Source organism: Pan paniscus, chromosome 11 (assembly GCF_029289425.2).
Source record: "Pan paniscus chromosome 11, NHGRI_mPanPan1-v2.0_pri, whole genome shotgun sequence".
NCBI lineage: Eukaryota > Metazoa > Chordata > Mammalia > Primates > Hominidae > Pan > Pan paniscus.
In genome coordinates this window covers 73,627,581-73,642,608 of record NC_073260.2, presented here as the reverse complement: position 1 = coordinate 73,642,608, position 15,028 = coordinate 73,627,581, and the positions used below count along the sequence as shown (strand labels likewise).

General features: G+C 37.0%; 1 long non-coding RNA gene across 4 annotated transcripts in view; it reads left to right on the top strand.

Annotated features, from left to right (window-relative positions):
- LOC117981706 (uncharacterized) overlaps window positions 1-15,028 on the top strand; it is a 137,464-nt gene that overhangs the window by 20,004 nt on the left and 102,432 nt on the right. The window contains exon 4 of one of the 4 annotated variants that reach the window (XR_008619708.1): window positions 3,475-3,771. The exons of the other annotated variants lie outside the window; for them this stretch is intronic. This is a non-coding gene — a long non-coding RNA (uncharacterized LOC117981706). Of the gene's footprint in view, window positions 1-3,474; window positions 3,772-15,028 lie in introns of those variants that run through there. 4 annotated transcript variants of the gene reach the window in all.

The following is a 15,028-nucleotide window of genomic DNA, read 5'->3' as shown; positions in this document are numbered from 1 at the left end:
TCTTCTGAGAATTACCTCTGACTTATCTTTAATTTTTTATTTGTTTCTGTATTAGTACATTTTCATGCTGCTGATAAAGACATACCCAAGACTGAACAATTTACAAAAGAAAGGTTTAATTGGACTTACAGCTCCATGTAACTGGAGAAGCCTCACAATCATGGTGGAAGACAAGGAGGAGCAAGTAACATCTTACATGGATGGCAGTAGGGAAAAAGAGAGAGAGCGAGCTTGTGCAGGGGAATGCCTCTTTTTAAAACCATCAGATCTTGTGAGACTTATTCACTATCACAAGAACAGCATGGGAAAGACCCACCCCCATGTTTCAATTACCCCCCCACCAGGTCCCTCCTACAATACATGGGAATTCAAGATGAGATTTGGGTGGGGACACAGCCAAACCATATCATTGTGCCCCTGGCCCCTCCCAAATCTCATGTCCTCACATTTCAAAACCAATCATGCCTTCCCAACAGTCCCCCAAAGTCTTAACTCATTTCAGCATTAACTCAAAAGTCCACAGTCCAAAGTCTCATCTGAGACAAAGCAAGTTCCTTCCGCCTATGAGTCTGTAAATCAAAAGTAAGTTAGTTACTTATTAGACACATTGGGGGTACAGGCATTTGGTAAATACAGCCATTCCAAATGGAAGAAATTGGCTAAAACAAAGGGACTATTGGCCCCAAGCAAGTCCAAAATTCAGTGGGGCAGTCACATCTTAAAGTTCCAGAATGATCTCCTTTGACTCCATGTCTCATATCCAGGTCACGCTGATGTAGGAGGTAGGTTTCCATGGTCGTGGAAAGCTCCACCCCTGTGGCTTTGCAGAGTAAAGCCTTCTTTCTGGCTGCCTTCACGGGCTGGTGTTGTGTGTCTATGGTTTTTCTGGGCACATGATGCAAGCTGTCAGAAGATCTACCATTCTGGGGTCTGGAGGATGGTGGCCCTCTTTTCACAGATCCACGGAGTGGCGCCCCAGTAGGAACTCTGTGGGGGGGGGGGTTCCAACCCCACATTTCCCTTCTGCACTGCCCTAGAAGAGGTTCTCCATGAGGGCCCCACCCCTGCAGCAAACTTCTGCTTGGGCATCCAGGCATTTCCATACATATTCCAAAATCTAGGCAGAGGTTTCTAAACCCCAGTTCTTGATTTCTGTGCACTCACAGGCTCAACACCACATGAAAGCTGCCAAGGCTTTGGGCTTGCACCCTCTGAAGCCATGACCCGAGCTCTACATTGGCCCCTTTCAGCCATGGCTGGAGCAGGCTGAGACACAGGGCACCAAGTGCCTAGGCTGCACACAGGATGGGGACTCTGAGCCCAGCCCGTGAAACCACTTTTTCCTCCTATGCCCCTGGGCCTGTGATAGGAGGGGCTGCTGTAAAGACCTGTGACATGCCCTGGAGACATTTTCCCCATTGTCTTGGTGATTAACATTTGGCTCCTTATTACTTATGCAAGTTTCTGCAGCCGGCTTGAATTTCTTCTCAGAAAATGGGATTTTCTTTCTCTCACATTGTCAGGTTGCAAATCTTCCAAACTTCTATGCTGTGCTTCTCTTATAAAACTGAATGCCTTTAACAGCACCCAAGTCAAGTCTTGAGTGCTTTGCTGCTTAGAAATTTCTTCCACTAGGTACTGTAAATCATCCCTCTCAAGTTCAAAGTTCCACAGATCTCTACGGTAGGGGCAAAATGCTGCCAGTCTCTTTGCTAAAACATAACAAGGGTCATCTTTGCTCCAGTTCCCAACAAGTTCCTCATCTCCATCTGAGACCACCTCAGCCTGGATTTCATTGTCCATATCATTATCAGCATTTTGCTCAAAGCCATTAAACAAGTCTCTAGGGAGTTCCAAACTTTCCCACATTTTCCTGTCTTCTGAGCCCTCCAAACTTCCAATCTCTGCCTGTTACCTAGTTCCAAAATTGCTTTCACATTTTTGAGTATCTTTTCAGCAATGCACCACTCTATTTGTACCAATTTATTGTATTAGTCTGTTTTCACACTGCTGATAAAGACATACCCCAGACTGAGCAATTTACAAAAGAAAGAGGTTTAATTGGACTTACAGTTCCATGTATCTGGGGAAGCCTCACAGTCATGTCAGAAGGCAAGGAGGAGAAAGTCATATCTTACATGGATGGCGGCAGGAGAAAAGAGTGAGAGCTTGTGCAGAAGCGTGTCTCTTTCTAAAACCATCGTATCTTGTGAGACTTATTCACTATCATGAGAACAGCGTGGGAAAGAACCGCCCCCATGATTCAATTACCCCTAACCAGGTCCCTTCCCCAACACATGGGAATTCAAGATGAAATCTGGGTGGAGACACAGGCGAACTACACCAATTTCTATTTCTATTTTATTTATTTATTTTTGAGACAGGGTCTTGCTCTGTTGTCTAGGCTGGAGTGCAGTGGCGTGGTTATAGCTCAGTGAAGCTTTGCAATCTTCTCACCTCAGCCTTTTGAGTAGGGACTGCAGGTGCACATCAGCATGCCTGGCTAATTTTTTAAAGAAATTTTTTGTAGAGATGGAGTCTCATTATGTTGCCCAGGCTGGTCGCAAACTCCTGGGCTCAATCAATCCTCCTGCCTTGGCCTTCCAAAATGCTGGGATTGCAGGTGTAGCCACTGTGCTCAGCCTGATTTATCTTTTGATGGGCTTGTACTCAAGAGGGTCTGAGGCTACTGTAATTCCATTTCTCTTTAGCAAATGCAAGATGCTCTATTCATTTTGGTACAGTAAATCTTCACTCAATGTCAAAATAGGCCTTTAGAAACCAAGACTATAAGTGAAATAAGCTACTGCTGCCCTCAATTAACATTATTTTGTGATAACATTGATGAGAAAAGTATTGATTTTGTTACACATCATTCTGCTTAAAGTCACAGTTTCAAGATCCTATCTATGATGTTAAGTGAGGACTTATTATGTATCATTTGCCTTTTGAAAAACTATATTTCTAAACTCTTGTAACTTAGAAAAATTAATATATTTTGTTTAAGTTAATGATAGGCATCTGGAGGATGTGATAGTTTTTCAGAATATGCTAGGAGTTAACCATTTTTTAGTTGCCATGAAAATTCATTTTATCAAATCATTTATTTATTTGACAAATAGGTTTGAATGCCTTCTTTTTGCCAGATACTGTCCTGAAATGTCTTTCAGAATCTTCACTGTTTATTGTATAGCATAGACACTCCTGGGGAGAGGGCTGTCATGTGAACTTGCATGTCCTATTGTTTGTTTCAATCAGTTTTTATTTAACAGCTTAAAAAATGTCCTCTAGTCCCAGGTCCAAAAGCTTTAAAATATGACATTGTATCTCCTTCCATAAAAAGGTGGAGTCTGCCTCCCTATCCTTTGAATTCGGACTGGCATCGTCACTTGCGTTGGACAAGGTATATGGTAGTAGTGTTGATGTGCGAGTTTTGAGCTTAGATCATTGGAGGTCTTCCCCTTTCTTTTTCAGATCTCTGTGGCTACTCTGTGAATTGGTCTGTACAGGCCCACTTGAGTACAGATGAGCCATTTCAGCTAAGCCTACAAGAAACTTCCAGCTAAACCTAGCCCAAATTGCCAACTTGCAGAATTGTAAGCTAAATAAATGACTGTAAGCCATTAAGTTCTGAGGTGTTTTTTATGCAGGAAAAAGTAACTACTACAACATTGAAGCTAAATCGATACTTTTATTGTGTACATAGGATCTTACATTAAGATATAGGTAATTGGTATCAAAATAAAAGTGATTATTGATATGTATCTATCTCCAGATCTATATCTGTATGATCTATATCTATATTATCATTTTTATGTAACTATGTTTGTTTATATCTCTCTCCATATTAAGATGACTAGCTTGGTCTGAACTGGAAATCACGGTCTAATGAATCTAATAAATAGCTGAAATGTGCGTTATCATAGGCACGCATTTAAATGATTTAATTTGCATTAGAATAAAGAGAGACTATATGGAGGGCATTTTGAAATGGACACCTTAGGAGAGAGATGGGGAAAACATTATCTATTCTCCAGCCCTGTTTGATAGACAGTGTGGGAGCTGCATAGGCATTCTCCCTATTTCTGTGGAATATAATTTGATTTTGGTGCATGCATGATCGAAAGGAACATACCATTTGTGATGGTTAATTTTTTAGTGTCAATTTAACTGGATTATGGAATACCTAGACAGCTGGTAAACCATTATTTCTGGGTGTGTCTGTGAGGGTATTTTTGAAGGAGACTGGCATGTGATTTGGTGGGTTGAGTGGGTAAGATCACCCTCAATGTGAGTGAGCATCATTCAATTGCTGGAGCCAGATAGAACAAAAAGGCAGATGAAAGGTGAATTTTCTCTCTCCCTCCTGGAGCTGGGACATCCTTCTCCTGCCCTTGGGCATCAGAACTCTAGGTTCTCTAGCCTTTGGATTCTAGGACTTTCACCACTACCCACCTCCCACACCTCTGGATTCTCATCCTTTGGCCTGGGACAAAGAGTTACACCATCAGCTTCACTGGTTCTGAGGCCTTTGGGCTTGAACTGAGCCACACTCCAGAGTCACTGGTTCTCCAACTTGCAGACATCTTATTGAGGGATTTCTCAGTCTCCATAATTGTGTGAGCCAATTTTCCTAATTAATCCTCTCTTATCTATTTATATATATATTCTATTGGTTTTGTCTTTGTGGAGAGCCCTACTACATTTCTGTTTTTGATAACTTAAAGTTCATGCACCAGAAAGCCTTGCTTTAATTGAAGGCATCAACACAGGGGGAGTAGAAGGGTGTGACTCAAAAGCAGAGTTATAGGCAATGGAGGAGAGTAGAAGGAAAGAACAAGAGAGCCCAAGTGTGTCACAAAAAGTGACAAAAAATCACTGTGAGGGACTTGGTTGGGAGAGGTAAATAGAAAAATTTTTTAATATTCATATAAGCCTATTGGTTCTCATTTGCTCATGGATTTTGAAGATTTCAGGTCACTGTAATAACCAATCAATTACTACCAATGGTCCTTTTTAAGTTTTTAAAAATGTATGTTAGAAATTAAGCATGAAAAAATAGACTGTTAAGGGAAAAATATTAATAAAAATGATTCCCCTAATGCCAAATGATAATAGAGTTTTAGAAGTGAAGAAAATCTGAAGGCAAAATGTACAAACAGAAGCAAAATAGTCAGATTGCAAGGAAAGTGTACTTATCTGTCCCAAATGATATAGAAAATGAATTAGTGGAGAAACAATAGTATCATATTACACAGAAGTGCTGCATTTTTCAAAAGTTGCACTAAATATACTGTGATTTAATTTAGTTTCTTTTGAAAAATTTTAATTCATAATTGGAGTAATATTTATGACTATCGAGACTGAAGCATACTTTATGGAGTCAAATTCCTTCTGTTGAATTTTCCAGACTTAAGCTACCTCAGGATATAATTCTTATATTTAGAAAAAAATTAAAATGGCATTATCTTGGGGGAAGTGTTTACTCCAATTACATAAAGTTCTAGTTTTAAAAAAATTGCAAAAGATGAAGGAAAACTGCATCATTTGAATGGAACTCTATGATTTTGGGGTTGCACCAAATTTCCTTGATTTTATTCCTGCTTCATCAATTACTCCTTTTTGGTGCTCTTCCTCCTCTCAGCCCTAAATATAATGCTTTTCAAAGGCCGATCCTTACCTCTTTTATCTTCTTCCTTATTTTCTGTCTGATAAAGCTCATCTAATTTGACAGCTCAGCAATGAAGGTGACTCCCAATTCTTGACCTCCACTTCTGTACCTCATCTGAGTGCTTTCATTTCCAACTTCGTTGGCACCTTAGCTCTTGTAGCCCATCACCGTCGCAAATGCCAACCGTCCTAATGTGAATTGATCAACTTACCTTCACCACTCTTCTTCTTCCTTAACTTCCCCTCTCTTGATGAAATTGAATATCTATTATTAGCTACAATTAAAACCATAGACTTTGATTTCTCTCCTCTTTTTTTTACACCAAAACCAAAAGGTTGCCAGATTCTGAAGCATCTGTAGACCATGACTATCTTGCAGCTGTTCTTTCCTTTCTATTCTTTCCGCAAATACACTAATTCAGACATCAATACCTCTTACTAGGGCCACTGGACTAATCATTTCACTGGTAATTATTTGTATTCACATTTTAATTCATTTGTCCTCCAATTAATTTGACTGCAATATGTACTCATTTAAAACTTCAAAATGCTTCCCATGGCTCCTGAATAAATCCCAAATTCATTATCTCTGTTTAAGCTTTTTTGTGAAGACCTACCATTCTAAGCCTATGTCTGACTGATTTTCTTTGAGTGCTATAGATCTAGTCAAACTCTTCTACATACTCTTTCTTGTGCATGTACAATGATTTCCTGTCTCTGTTCCTTTTCTCTTTGTATATTTTTGTAGTACTGTATATTTTTTCTTCCCATATCAAAATATTCAAATTATACTTTTCCATAAAAATTCAGCTCTGATATAATCTCTGTCATAGTACCTAAAATTTATCTATATCAGCTAAAATATATTAAGCATTTACTTTGTGCTAGATTCTGTGCTAAGTACATTATCTCATTTAATTATATAGCAAGATATTACTATTCCCATTTTGCAGATGAGGACATTGAGGCACAAAGAAGGTGAGTGATTTGTTCAAGATCACACAGCTAGTAAGCAACAGCATTGCTCATTTTACTTCACCACATGTCCCTTATCCTTTTTTTCCACTAAGGGCAATTCATGTCTCTCTTTCCCCAATTTCCATATATTTTTTTCTGTACTTTTACCTACTTCTGTTTTATTATACTTATTTATGTGTAGGTCTCTTCCAAAACTGGAGCAGAAACCATATTTGATTCATGTTGGTATCTCTCACAGTTCTTTGGGAAAGGCAGATGATTGATTAGTATAAATACACCAAGAAAATATATTGATGCCTATTTTGCATTGCCAAAAATAATTTAAGGGGCTTAAAATGTTTATAATGCAATTTCAAAAATGAAATAAGTGTAAAGAAAGGAAAAGGTAAAGCGAATTCATATACAAGATTGGTTCATAGCCACTATGTAGTGTGGTCTAGTATTATTTGCCAGAGGTTGTTCACAAAGTTTATGGTAAGCCAAGGCAAAAGAAGTACAGTCATTCATTTACAGTAGGCCCAATGTTCATGAGATGAAAATAGGTAAGTTACTGATGAGAAGCTCAATTATTCCTGACATAGGGCTTGAAAGACATTTGATAGGGTTTGGCTGTATCCTCACCTAAATCTTATCTTGAATTATAGTTCCCATAATCCCCCAATATTGTAGGAGGGACTCAGTGGGAGGTAACTGAATCGTGGGGGTGGCTACAGCCATGCTGCTGTTCTCATGATAGTGAGTGAGTTCTCACGAGATCTGATGGCTTTATAAGGGTTTTTTTCTCGCTTTGCTTGACACTTCTCCTTCCTGTTGCCATGTGAAGAAGGACGTAGTTGCTTCCTCTTCCACCATGATTGTAAGTTTCCTGAGGCCTCCCCAGTCCTGCAAAACTGTGAGTCAATTAAACCTCTTTCCTTTATAAATTACCCAATCATGGGTATTTCTTCAGAGCAGCATGAAAAATGAACTAATGAAACATTTTTCTAACGTGTCTTCATCAGGAAGATCTGTTTGATGTAGCAAACAGCATCCTCAACAACATCCTTATAGTAAAAGTCAGGTGGGTTATTTTAAAAATGAGACTTATTCTCAGTGCTGCACTCTCAAGAATGATAGGCAAGTTACCATAGAATAGAAATAACAGTACAATAAATAGTCTTATTTCCAAAGTGGTAGAGAAGGCCACACCTAATTCAGGTGACAACTGTCTTGAACTGTTTCACACAAATTGTAGAGGGCACAATGATATACTTCACATATGATTTCTTCTTTCTCCTTTTTTTTATAACAGAAAATGAGAGAGCAATTCAATGTTGTAGTGGGTTTGCAGGGTTTCCTTCAGGCTTAAAAAGTATCCTGCACTTCCTCCCACCTCCTCCCCAGTTGCCCTACAGACCTCCCACTGCTTAAGTCACCTCAGCTGTACATTGGCTAAGGAAAGAAGCAAAGTATTTAGGCCACTGTCCAAGATTCTTGGACGTTATTAGCTACATAGTGGGTCCTTGTTACCACCCTTCCACATAATAGAAGGAATGACAAATACTGTCACAGTATGATTATATATGTCTGTGATATCAAAACCATAATCACAGGTGTTGTAGTCAGCAATGACAGTAGACAGTAACAATGACATATATATAATATATATATGTACCCACACTCATACATAAACATATACATACACAGGTATGCACAAACATACACATATTTCAATACATATTCAGCATTACTTTGCAAAATAATTTATCACAAGCTACTTAAATTTGGCTTTCTTCTCTAATAAGGCCTAATCCTTTTTGTCATATATAATTGTCACTATTAATGATTATTTTGCTTTTGAGATGATGAGACATTCCTGCAAATAAAGAAACTTCTTAACAAATTACTCTTTAAGAGTGAATAGGAAATTGTGCACACTGACTTCAAAAAAACCCTTGAATTTCCTACCTGGTGTTTACTGTCAAAAAGCACAATGGGCATTCAAACAGGTTCTTGTAAGAAAAAAATTGCGTTTGTTTTGTCATACTTTTTCCATTAATTTAAAAACCAGTGAAAGCCTGTAAACACTGGGATGTGCGAAAATAACCCCCAATTTTGAGTTTTCAAAACGCTCTTGGGAAGCACATTTGATGGATAATTGCAAATGCTTTGTGAAAGAGCTTCAGAACTGCATGAGCTTCCGGATTAAGGATGTATCATTTTAGAGCACAACAAGTCTTTTTTATGCTTTCTCACACTCTTTGTTTGATGGGCCTCATCAACCTATGCTAGTGGTGAAAACCAATTTGCTCAGTTGAACAGCTCTATAATGCTTGTTAGTTAACTGTCTCCTAAAAATCATGAAGAACAGTTAAACATTTCATGAAGTTCTAGAAATTAACGTATCCTAAAAGTCTAGAAATTAGTCCAAACAACAACAAAATAGCACCTTATGTAAGCATGGTTTTTGTGAAACTTGTGATACTTACACATTGATGGGGGAATTGTGGATTGGCGTAACCCAGTTAGAAAGCATTATAATATTATATAGCATGCATTGTCATCTAGCATATAGCGTATATGGAACCATAAATGTCCATTCTCTTCAGGAGAACAATTTTTTCCTTGATAGTCAGTCCCTAGATTTGGTTTGATGACAAATCTAAACCTCTGCGTATATTTCTCACATGATTTAGTACTAACTTCCATCATGAGGCTTTGAGCTACTTGAAAGCATGAATGTGTGTGTGTATGTGTGTGTGTGTATAACTACTGTGTGTATATATATATTTATTTAGTATATATATATATACTAGTTGTATATATAACTAGTATATATAAAAATAACTACTGAATAATGGCAGCCATTATTCAGTAGTTATTTTTTCACTAACCAGTGTGATATGTACTTTACATATATTATTTATTTTTATAATACTTCTGTTGTTTGGTAGATATTGTTACACCACCTTCAGACATGATAAAACTTGACCTCAGAAAGATTAATTTAGACACATTACAGCTAGCAGCTGACAAAATCCTGAGATTACAGCATGTGTAACTCTGACTCCAAAGTGTAAAAACCTCCACTACTGAACTCTTGATTTTGTTGTTGTTGTTTGTTTTTTACAGGTTGACTAGTATTTGAGGTTACTTGTACACAGATCTTACGTCCACAGATGTGGATCAAAGAACATTTAGAGTTGTCACTCATAGTCTGGATCACATTTAAAGAGGCTGTTTATATGCCATACAAACTTTCTGAGTGTGAAAGTTCTCTCATGATTTCCCAGCCATTTGTCCATTTCTCAGAGCTTGTCTGTGCTTTCCTTTCCAAGACCATAGGATAGGAAAGTTTGTCATGTGTGCACAGTATGTTCCCTATTCAGGGTTCTGAACTGTGTTGCAGTGTGGGCTGCAGCTCTGTCACCCACACTCTGTATCCTATGTTCTTTGGCTGCTCAGTAGGGAGAATTTTTCTCTTGCTGATAAATCTATAGATCACAATAAAATTTCTCTTCCTTTTACTCTTGGACCACAGCCATTAATAGCTCAGCAGAACCTCACTCAGAACTTCCCCATAGTCAGTGCTCATGCTGTCCTTTGCTCCTTCTTGATACCACCTTTTCTTAAGGCCAGCAGCTCAGAAGGCCATCAGGTAGATGCAAAGTAATGTTACAGGCTGAGCATCAGAAAGGATCCTTCCACTAAAGAAGTGAAATAAATGTTACCAAGACATACTTGTGTAGTTAAGTGCAGTTGGTAAGTAGAGGAGCTTTGAAGAGTCCAAGCAACAGGCCATTTATAGCAATAATCTCATTAATCTTCACAGTAGCCTTATTGTTTAACTGTTCACCACAACACTGGCTGTGTTGTGGTGTTAACTTGTTTGTTCATTTTATTTGCTTTATGTTATTCCATTAAATGAATATTACACAATTTATTTGACAATTCTGCTGTTGATAGACATTAGCATTATTTCCTATTTGGGCTTTTTATATATTTTTTTATTATACTTTAAGTTCTAGGGTACATGTGCACAATGTGCAGGTTTGTTACATATGTATACATGTGCCATGTTGGTGTGCTGCACCCATTAACTCATCATTTACATTAGATATAGCTCCTAATGCCATCCTTCCACTCCCCTAGAACTAGAAATACCATTTGACCCAGCCATCCCGTTACTTGGTATATACCCAAAGGATTATAAATCATGCTGCTAAAAAGACACATGCACACGTATGTTTATTGTGGCACTATTCACAATAGCAAAGACTTGGAACCAACCCAAATGTCCAACAATGATAGACTGGATTAAGAAAATATTTGGACATTTATAAATTATACAGCTATAAAATTCTTGCATATGTCTGTTGGTGGATATATATATGCATTCATATAGGTATTAAAATAAATACTTTAGATACATTTAACAGAGAACAATTCATGAACAGGGCAGTAATCAGAACAAGTAGTTCAGAGAGCTTTGCCCAGCAGCATGAGCAGTGAACTTTTTTAGGCCAAGCACAGAAACAAAGGAGAGAAATCATCTGATTGGCTACAACTAGGCATTTGCCTTATTTGATTACAGTTTGGTCAGTTGACTGACTGTGATTGGCAGAAGCTGTTCAGTTGTCTGTCTGTGATTGGCTGAAACCTGGCTGTTTGTTACTGCTAAGTTAGGCTTCAGTTTGTTTACATACTATATTTTATTGTAGTTTGCTATAGAAATTCAAAGTATGAAGATAGGCTCAGGCTAATGGACTCCTGCCAATTTTACTTTAATAATTTCCCCCTTTTGGTCAGCCTCTCAAAACCTTCAACATTGACACCACTCTCTGTTACCATCCTCATGGACTTGTTTGGTCTTAGTATGGAATTCACAAGTCAGGGTGTCAGGTCAATTGATTGATGCTTTATGTTTTCCTTGTGTTTTTGTTATTCTAACCAGATTGAGACCATTTGATGCATAGTGGATGGCTGCATACAAGCATTTAAGACTCGTGATACAGTGTACCAGGGAGACTGCTATGATGACTATCAGGAGGATAATGAAAATTAGGGTTAGGAATTTATGTAGAAATTGTTGAATTATCTTTCCCTTTAATTTTCTTATGTGGTTTCTGGCAAAAAAACCCTGCAAAACCCTCACTACAGTTTTTGCCTGCTGTCAGATTTAAACAAACACTGTGAATATATGAATCTAAAAGCCTAACACTATGGAAAGAATCAGATGTGCAATTTGAAGAGTAGTTGCACTTGGAATATGAATGAAATTTGTTATAGGATAAACTAGAGGATCTCTAAGACCATGTAGGGATTTAGGTTTAATATGACATATTCATCATTCAGTTAAATTTCCTATGGAAGCTATCAATTGTGAAATTATAACCATAGCATTATCTTCCCATGCATAAACAGAATAGTGGTGCAGGAAAAAGAAGAAAAAGAGTAAACATTTCATGATGACAGAGGAAAGAAGTCTTGATCTGTGATCCTGGGAAAGCTGTCCACATGTGGGATGTCACTTGCTTCTGGGAGGAAGCTCTCTGCTATGTTGAGGTCTCCAACAGGAGTACACTCCTGAGTCTGGAGGTGCCCTCTTGAGTTGAGAGATATGGACCCCAGGCTTGAGGCTTTGACGTTTTGCTGATGTGTGGGTGGTGAGAATACAGTATGATCACTTCCAACAGGGTGAAAAGGCAGTCTTTCTCTGGTGTCATTCCCAAAAGACGCAGTCTTTAAGTCTTAGTTTGTTAAATATCTGGTTATCGTTTGTGTGTCACAGAAGGCTCCTTTTAACTGATGAAAATATACATTGGCATAATACATTAAAGCCTTGCAACACTGAATCATGTCAGAGTTTATAAGAGCAGGAGATACAGAAGGTTTTAATATTAGGTACATAGATCTCCCAGTAACTATTTCATAAGGGGTTAATTTGTGTTTTCCAGTAGGGATGGATATGATTTCCATCAAGGCCCATGATAATGTCTTTAGTAAAACTATCTAGTTGATTCAGTTAACTTTGCCAATTTCAATTTTTAAATGCCACTTGTCCTTTCAACTTTCCCAGAAGACTGAATATGATAGGGATAATGGTAATGTTTGTAATAACTCATTTAACTGTTTTATAACTTTTTCAGTGAAATTAGTACTTCTATTGCGGAAGATTTCTCCAGAATGCCTCCAGTTGCCAAAAACGTATTTTCATTTTCCCCTAATTAATTAATCAATTTATTTCTAATCGACAAATAAAAGTTGTACAGATGCTGTGTATAACATGTTTTGAAAAATGTATAGATCGTGGAATGACTTAATAGAGCTAATTAACGTATGCATTGCCTCACATATAGTAATCCCTTATTACCCACAGTTTCCCTTTCTGTGGTTTCAGTTATCTGTGGTCAACCATGGCCCAAAGATATTTCATAACTAATTTTGCACTTTGGGCTCTTGTGAAGTAAAACAAGGGCTACTTTAACACAAGTGCTTTGTTACTGTTACTGTTGATCTTGGTAGCCAATACAGCTACTAAGTGACTAATGGCAATTGGGCAGGATGAAGTGCAGTGGTACAATATTTCATCATGCTACTCAGAATGGCATGCAATTTAAAACTTATGAATTGTTTATTTCTGAAATTTTCCATTTGTGTTACAATGCCTAGGTCATTCACCTCACTTCATCTCATCACACAGGCATATTATCATCTCATATAATCATAAGACGAAGAAGGAAGAGTACAATATAGTAAGATATTTTGAGATAGAGAAAAAGCTACCATATTTATATAACTTTTATTAAAGTATATTGTCATAATTGTTCTATTTTATTGTTAGTTATTGTTGTTAATCTCTTGCTGTGCCTAATTTTTAAATCAAACTTTACCATAGATATATATGTATAGGAAAAAACATAGTGTATATAGGGTTTGATATTATTTCTAATTCTGGACATCCACTGGGGGTCTTGGAATGTATCTTTCATGAATAAATGGAGACTACTGTACTTATCATTTTTTTGTGATGAGAATGCTTAAAATCTACTTTCAGTGATTTTTAAGAGTACAGTACATAAAGAAACACATTTTCCAATAATCTTTTAGTTATAGTAATAGCATAGACCTTCTTGCAGGGGAAAACTTCTATCCAATCAGAGAATGTACAGGCTATTTCAAGAGCATTTTGATATCCCATTGAGGGTTGAAAATGGAATGAAATCCATCTGTAAGTATCAAATGATTTAGCAGGTAGTGGAAATGTAACACCTGAGGTTTTACTGTTTTACCAGGATTACGGGTTTGGCAAACTAAGTATTGTTTATACATCATTTTAAAAATTTTAGAACAGTCAATATACTGATTTTTCTCATAATTTGTATGATTTTATCTACTCTATGCAGAGTACAGACTTTTTTTATAATGAAAGCTTTAAGGACTCAAGAATGATAAGGTGGCTATCTGGGCCCTCTCTGGGTCTTTTCTTAACATGAAATTTACATCCTTTCGATACCAACTTTGTTTTTCAACAATCAGGTGCATAGCACTATTTATTAAATAGATCATCATAGATGCTTTGACTTGGATCAATCTTATGAAATTCATTCAAATTGCATGTTCTGACAGAAGGAAAATCTATTAAGGCATTTTCTTGGTATTCAGTTAATTCTTATTCTGCTTGATGTTAGGTTAGCAGTTTTATGAATCAGTTAAGAATTCCCAGATTTCCCGGAACAGTCTAATGGTATGATCTGAAAGTTATCAGAAATCTGTACAGTTATCAAACTCCTTTCAATGAATCTTATCAAAGATAAAACACTTTGGGTTTATAGATACTAGCAATAGCTTTCAGGAAAGCATCAGAGTAAAACAATTAACTATTTGTGTATAACAAGAGTTAAAACAGCCATAGTTAAAGATCTGACTGGAGCTCATTATAATGCAACTGACAAGGAAATTTTGTTATTTCTGTGACATACAATATTTTTAGATAACTAGAATTATGACTGATAGCATTATACCAGGACTATCAGATCTCTAGGTGTTTCATACAATTTCTGAAACATGTATTCATGACACATCCAATACGACTTAAAGGAGGTTCAGAATCACTTATTTGACTATATTTCCCATGCATTTTAAAATATTATCAAATAAGCCTAAATGGTTAAAAATCCCTGCTTTTAGAAGAGCAGAAAATAAATTTATTTGGGAGATTCCAGGGGCCCATATGAAAGCTTCCAAAGTTAGTTCGAAGTCAAAAGGTTTTAATTTATAATTTATCAAAAATGTCAAAAATGGAAATTGTCAAAAATGTCAAAAAGTTTAAAACATTTGAGTAAAATAGGATCACAGGTCACTGTGAATCAATACTTATTCATTTAATTAGAGTGATAAT